This window comes from Apis dorsata, unplaced genomic scaffold (assembly GCF_000469605.1).
Source record: "Apis dorsata unplaced genomic scaffold, Apis dorsata 1.3 scaffold_86, whole genome shotgun sequence".
Lineage (NCBI taxonomy): Eukaryota > Metazoa > Arthropoda > Insecta > Hymenoptera > Apidae > Apis > Apis dorsata.
Genome location: NW_006263384.1, coordinates 481798 through 489238, shown reverse-complemented (window position 1 = coordinate 489238; position 7441 = coordinate 481798).

Below are 7441 nucleotides of genomic sequence, written 5' to 3'. Positions count from 1 at the left end.
GTTTTGGAAAACGAAATCTTCGATTTTTAATTTTTTAATTTTTTTCTTCTTTTAGAATCTCTTCAGCCTGACCCTATTTATATCATGAATTATAGACTATATATCCTCTATACAGTCTAATTATGAAATGTAGAAAACATTTGATAATAAGACGTGCTGTGAGATGCCTGTAAGAATATCACAGATATTCTTAGTGCATTGAAGCAGAGATAAAGTCGTAATGAATAGACAAGGTCTGAATTCTTCGTCTGGGTCAGATCCTTGACCATGTGTTCATAGCATTCTTTGTCTCTGCCTCTGTTGAGATCAATAACCAAAAATTCTGATTTATTCCAAAAGCCATTATTGAAATCAAGGTTTTTTTTTTACTAATTATTAATTATGTAATGTATTAGATTTGTGTAATATTATGACAGAAATTCTATGAAAAAATTAAGTTTTAATGAAGAAATTTAGAATGATTTATAATGTGCTATGTCGTTTGTTGAGTTATATAAAGATACAAAGATAAATTTCCACATAATACTTCTTTATATGAGAATATTGGATCTCACATTTGATACGATTTCATTTTGTCCATAATTATTCCGATGGAAAAGTTCTTTGACAATACGTTTAATTTTTAATAGGATTATATTTTTTATTATATTATTTTAAACGTATTAATATATACTTCGAATTACATTCATTACACGTAATAATTTATATTATACATTAAATTTAAATTTGAGATAAATTTTATATGAAATATCTTGATTGATTTATTTTTTAGAAGAAAATATACGACTTTCTAATTCTTGATATCGAATGGGAATAATTTGAAAAATAATAAAAACAAATTCTATTATTTCCATACAATATATAATTATTAAAACAAATCTATCGAAATCTAAAGCAAATCTTTTTTTTATCAAAATATAGGTATGTATAAATGTGTCCACTGAATTATTGATACTTTTTTGACTCGATTTCCTTTACAAATAAAATATATTTCGCAATTGCGTGTCATTATACTTTTAATTTTAAAACTGAAACAAGAAATGTCAGTTTCTAGCATTTGAAAGAAGAATAGAATATCTTTTTCATATATTATCGCAAATTTTTAATTAAATTATTTTTTTAAGCGAATATAAAACATCCTAATACATTATTATAGAACATATTTTTACAGTTAAAATAATAAATTAATTTGAAAAATAATCTCCATCTAAAATTAAACTGACGAATAATGAATCCCATCTTTAACGCAAAAATTAATTAATAATTCAAGTCGAAACTCATTCTACGATTCATCACCTCCAAAGAAATCATCTTCTAATAAAGAAGAAACAAACTTATCGTCGAAAATGTAAAATTCGAACAAATTTCGATCTGATTGTCATAGCAATCGAGTCAAAAAAACTGTTCAACAAACGACGAGTTAAACGCGAAATTAGATTCAAAATTTGTTACTCGAGAAATTTATCAATTCGTCACGCCTCGAAAATATCCCCTGTTGAATAAGTTTCTTCCGTTTAGTCGTCGTTCCATGCAACTTCTATTGCATTATCGCGACGAACGACAGAACCAATCTACTTACGAGACCTTTGAAAATACTTGCGAACAATACCGCAGACCGAAATTACACAGAATTGGTAAAGTCAAGCATTTCGACATCTAGACGTTGTGCATACGTTGTTGTAGGGAGAAGAAGCAATAAAGTCAGCTTCGATATTATCGAGAGATTGCTTTAATAGCATTTAATTGAAATCCGCTTTTACTCCCGGGCGGAAACAATTTCTGCATAAAATGGACGTACTATTAATTGGCGTATATAAGTTAATTTTGAGCCGAATCTGGAAATTTTAATTATATATTTCGATTCTATAATAATATAATACATTTGTTGTGTATTTTTAAATTTGAAGTTGAAGAATTCTTCGTTTCGAGAATATTGAGAATTGAAAGCTTTGATTTTCGTGATTTAGAAAGCGAATGTATTTTTCTCAATTTTTCGTTGAATCTCTCAAAAGAAATTTAAAAGTTTGGAAGAAGTATTGAGAAGAATATACATTGTGCAAAAAATAAACTGATCGCTTAAGAAGGAAAAAAGTTCAATTGGTAATCGTAATGGACAAAAAGGAAAATGTTAAAAACATATATAAAATTATTTAAAATATATATCAAAACTTTGAAAGCAAAAAGAAATAAAAAATTTATCAAATAAAAGCATTAAAAATCGTATATTAAATTTTTAATAAATATTATTTTATTATTCAACAAGCATTGATTATAAATATATACACAAGTCGCGTATTAAATTTATTTATTAAAATCGAAACTTTTTGAATAATAAAATTGATATTATTCATAAAGCTTGTAATAAATAAATTTTATAACTGACTTATTTATTGCAACCAATGCCTGATGAATAATAAAATAATACGAAACGAAAACAACGCTAAGATTTTTGATCAGTCAAAACGACCGACAAATTTTGATCTATTAATTTTTCCTAAAATCTATAAATTATATTACTTCCATATAATAAAAAAAAAACATTCTTCGTTTCATGCAAAACTATAATCGAAAAAAAGAATAAACCCACAAAGAAGAAAACGAAAACGACCGAAAGGCTAGCAACGAAGATATCCAAAATAAAAAATAACCAATAGAAAAGCAACGATCGAACGAAACCTCCCCCTCCCATTACGACATCGACCCTCATTTCTTCCGGATCAAGGGGAAAAAAAGAATGACCCAGCTAGAAATTTCGATTTTGTTCGCGGTAGGGGAAGATTTTCAATTAAATCGGGGACGATAAATTCGCTGCGGTGTGACATTTCCCCCTCTACCGGAAACGATCGAATCCTCCCCCCTTCCAAGGGATCAGGATCCAAGGAAATCGGCTCTTGTGACGATAATACCTTGTGATGCGATGCAACTGCCAATGCCACCTGTCCCCATCTGATTTTGATACGCTTTGCAGGTGCGGCCACTGCGATCCACCAATGAATGAGAAAATAATTACACGGAGTGGTAACCACGAGGACGGCGGCCAGCTTGCTACGCTTTTAACTGGTAGATTGTGTCGAGGGAGGGTGGAAAGTGTTAGAGGCTCAAAGCGTTACCGGCCCTCTCCTGTTCCGGATCCTCGTAACAGAAGTTGTGGATTTTCCAAGACAGCAGCCGGCTCTTAATCGGCCTTGCTGCAATCTTTGCGACGGTAATTGAGATCCCGAGGTGAACGAAATGAACCGTCTCGAAATTTCATCGGGAGGATGATGAAATTTCAAATCATTTATAGTTTCGTAGATGGGAAGTGAGTCGGGTAATTGAAAAATTTAGAGAGAGAAGTGGTATTTTTTTTTCTTCCCTTTTTTATTCTAATTTTCTTGGATGGAAAGAAGAAGAATGGAAAGATAATTAACACTTTTATTTAACGTAGGTAACGATTTTTAGATTAAATTGTATTTGTAAGTAATCGTAAATGTTTAATATTTTCTAAAATTATGTTCATAGGTAACTACGTTTTAGCTGCTGTTAAATAAATAAATAAAATTTTTTAAGTAAATTTAATCGTCTATTCTCGGCAACCACACGAAGATAATTTTATTCGAAACTTCTCACAATGGAATGGAAAATCTAAAAAAGGAAATTTTTAAAGTTTTATTCGTTTTAATGTTTATAATTTAATATAAGTATTAATTATTTTACTCTAATGTTTCCTTTTCCTTCTCGTAAAAAAGTTCTTTATCCAAATAATCTCTTATTCTATTTTAACTACTTTTTTACTACTACAAAGAAAAGGAGAAAGTAAAATTTGTAATATAAATGGTATATAATATAGCATATTACAATTACAATATTATCGTATATACTACGAATAAAAACACTATAATTTCCACAAAAGTAATTTTACACAGGAGTTGGAAAATTTTCCCGAAGCTAGCTAAAGTTAAATTCTCATCCGCAAAATTATATCGAGAATGATTATTTCCAAGCATGGCATATTTGCCAAGAAACAACGACGACAACTCCAATAACTTTAATTCCATAATTTACATCTAAACGATTTCTCGACAGGTCAATGAAATACCACGTGGTGGGTGGTGGATCGTCGTTCGTGATACCATTTATTTTTAGCGCGAAACAAAGCGTAACGGAGAAAGACTTACCTGAATCGACGATAACGTTGTCACGAGAAAGAGAGAGAGAGAGAGAAAGAGAAAGAAAGAAAGAGAGAAAAAGAATCGAAGAGACGTTTTTCTCGGTTATCTGACCTACGAGATCGACACGCGAATTCCAGTCCCCGTGCAAAATGCTTGAAACGTTATCGAGGCGTGGAATCAATGTAACAGCACAGCTTTTATCACTGTTTCGTCGTAGGATCGTACGATCCCCCTGTGACGCGAGTTTTAATCATTCGAACCGTTTCGAACTTTCCAATTTAAAAAGAACGTCCTCGATTGTGCTTCATAAAAAAAAAAGAAAGAAAGAAAGGAAGAATAACTAATTTTAAGAAACACGATCATCCCTGACGAATCTTACGCGTCAAAATAATATTACATATTGGATATAATGTTTTCACGCACAGTTTCCTCCCACAGATACAATTTTTATCCTAGTTTTTAATCTCTCTTTCAATTGCATATACACTATACTCACATTTCACTTTCAGTCGTAATTTAAATATAGTTTCGAATATGGATCCACTTTTATCACATTTTCCAATCTTTTCTTCGTGTAAAAATTTCTCTGAGAGGGTCGATTACGTCCAATTTCGTCTCCAAGGGATGAATGGAATCACAATTGGTTCAACTTCGTTTATCGAACGTTTTTCTCCAATGTTTTTTTTATTCTAATGTTTCACTCGAGATGAGAATTTTGGCGCGCAACTTGAAGGGACGAATCGAAAGGGGAATCGCGCGGGAAAATCAGCTGAAGATTTGTGGAGGAAATGTGGAGGTGAGAGAGGCCGACCTGAAAGGCTGCGTGGCAGCGTAGCTGCTGTCCGCGGAGACACTACGGGCCGAAGTCGCTTTCAACCCCCGGCTTTCCGATTCCCAACCCCCCACGGTGTCGCTGCTGATAGCGAAATGCAGCCTCCCTTATTTCCTTCCTTTCCTTCCCTCCCAAGATTGGATAGCTTTTATTTAGAGATAAAACGAAGGGGATGAAAAACTTGAAGCCTGGGTTGATGATCGCGGATAAATTTTAATAAAATCTTGGGTGAAAAATAAAAATTCGTTTATCGATGTGTTTTATTCTTTCGTTTCGAATAGGGGATGAAAGATGATAAAATTCTTCGTACATAAGAAAACGTAATTTCAAATCGACGAGTGCGAAAGTCAAAACGTATAAAAAGAAGATTTTAAGCCAATTCTATCGATCTTTTTGATGTAAAATTTTATTATTTACAAATATTTATTAAAATATTCGTATAAAAATCAATATCGAAATTTGAAAGACTTAATCTCATTTAACAAAATATATTCGTGTCTTTGTATTAGATTAAATTTCTAAGAAGAAATTTTTTATTAACTTATTCTCCAAAAAATTCCAATTTCCAAAAAAAAGTAAAAAACTCTTCCACTTTTGAATATTCATCCTTGTCGTTCAAAGTTCTTCCTCCAAAAGAGCCTTATTCAGTAGCCTCCCCTATATATAATATAAACTCGATGATCTCTCTCCTCCTCTTCTTCATCTCATCGCATTAAATTTTCGTTTCTTTCCTTTCCATTTCCCCTCCCTTTCCTACCCCCTGCTATCAAAAACACTTTTATACTCGTTTATTTGTATTCCCCAGCCACCAGGTTAATTAATGTGATCACGAAACGGGAAGTGCATCGCGAATTTATCATGCCACGGTTATCTGTAGATTTCGCTTTGCGATCGATATGGATGGGGAAATTACGATGCCCCAAATATATTCCTCGAAATGGTGTGAATATTCGAGCTGGTATGAGTTTGTACACGTGAAGAAAAGATTGTACAGCGTCACAATGGATCGAAACTGGCAAACGGATGTAAATGTAAAATAATCGAAAGAATTGGAAAGAGATTGGCGAAATGAAAAAATGGAAAGAAATGTATACACGCCTGTCTTAAAATTTTTAAATAGATTCGTCAGTAGGATTACTGCTACGAGGATTCCTTGTAGTCGTTGGAAAATTGTAAGTAAATTGTAGTTAATTCAGCAAATAATATTGTTAGTCTTGAAATTAATAAAATAATTCTTTTATATTCATAATTTAATAAATATGTATATCGAATTGATAAATAAATTCCAGCTGTAACTAAAGTTGATGAATGAACTAAAGAAGAAACTGGAGTTGGAGCTATTATTGCTATAGGCAATCAAGTTGAAAATGGAATTTGAGCACTCTTAGTAAAAGCTATTAATAATAAAAAAAATATTATTCATTTATTTCAATATTAAATTTCATCTTCCAAAACAAGCTACAAAACATATTGTATATGTATATATTTGCATAAAGAAATAAGAAAGACTATATACTCATTAAAAGGGAGATGATAAGAAACAGAGATCGTAGTGATGGGTATGAAATACTGTTGAACAAGTTTGAACTTTGAAGTTTATATAAAAATACAGTAGTTCAATTTTGTATATTATATACATCAATCTTTTTTCAACTTGTTTCTTTAAATTAACAATTGAAAAGGTGATGTTCACTTTTGAACAATTTTACCATATTTCCACATAACAATTTAACATAAACACCCTTAACGTAGCATAAAAATTTAACCACGACAAATCGGTTTAAAATTCTCAGAAATCCTTTCCCGTGCATCGTATCGATCCGAGACTCTAATTATCAAGAATAAAACCAAGCGAGATTATCCACGCAGGACAGAATTTAAAACGCCATCTGAAATTTTTTCGAAACTTTTAGCCTTGTTTCGAGGCCGGGATGAAACGGTGGGGAAAAAGCTGGATGGAATAGGACTTGTTAACTAATGAGAGAATTTTAAATCTCCAGCACGAACTGTGTGTAGTAACACCGTGCCTGGATAATTAGATGGAAGCGCGCGCTCGTGCAATTTCAAAAATAGAAGCTTTTCCACTCCGTGAAAATGGCAACGATCGCGTTAAAACGTGAAAATCTCGAACGGTCAGGCGATAATTCACGGCCCATGAATCTGTTACACTCTGTTTAACCGGTATGTAACCCCGTTTGACCCTTCTCCTCCCCCTTCCCTTTTATTCGTTAGAATGCAGGAGGATGATTTCTTAAGATTTTTAGATAGATTCGTCAGTAGGATCATTGCTACTAGAATTCCTTGTAGTCGTTGGAAAATTGTAAGTGTTTGAATGAAGGAATAGGAAAGATTATATGTTCGTTAAAAGAGAGATGATAAGGAATAGAGATCGTTTGGTAGCGATGGGTATGAAATACTACTGAACGAAGTTTGAACTTTAAAGTTTATATAAAAATAC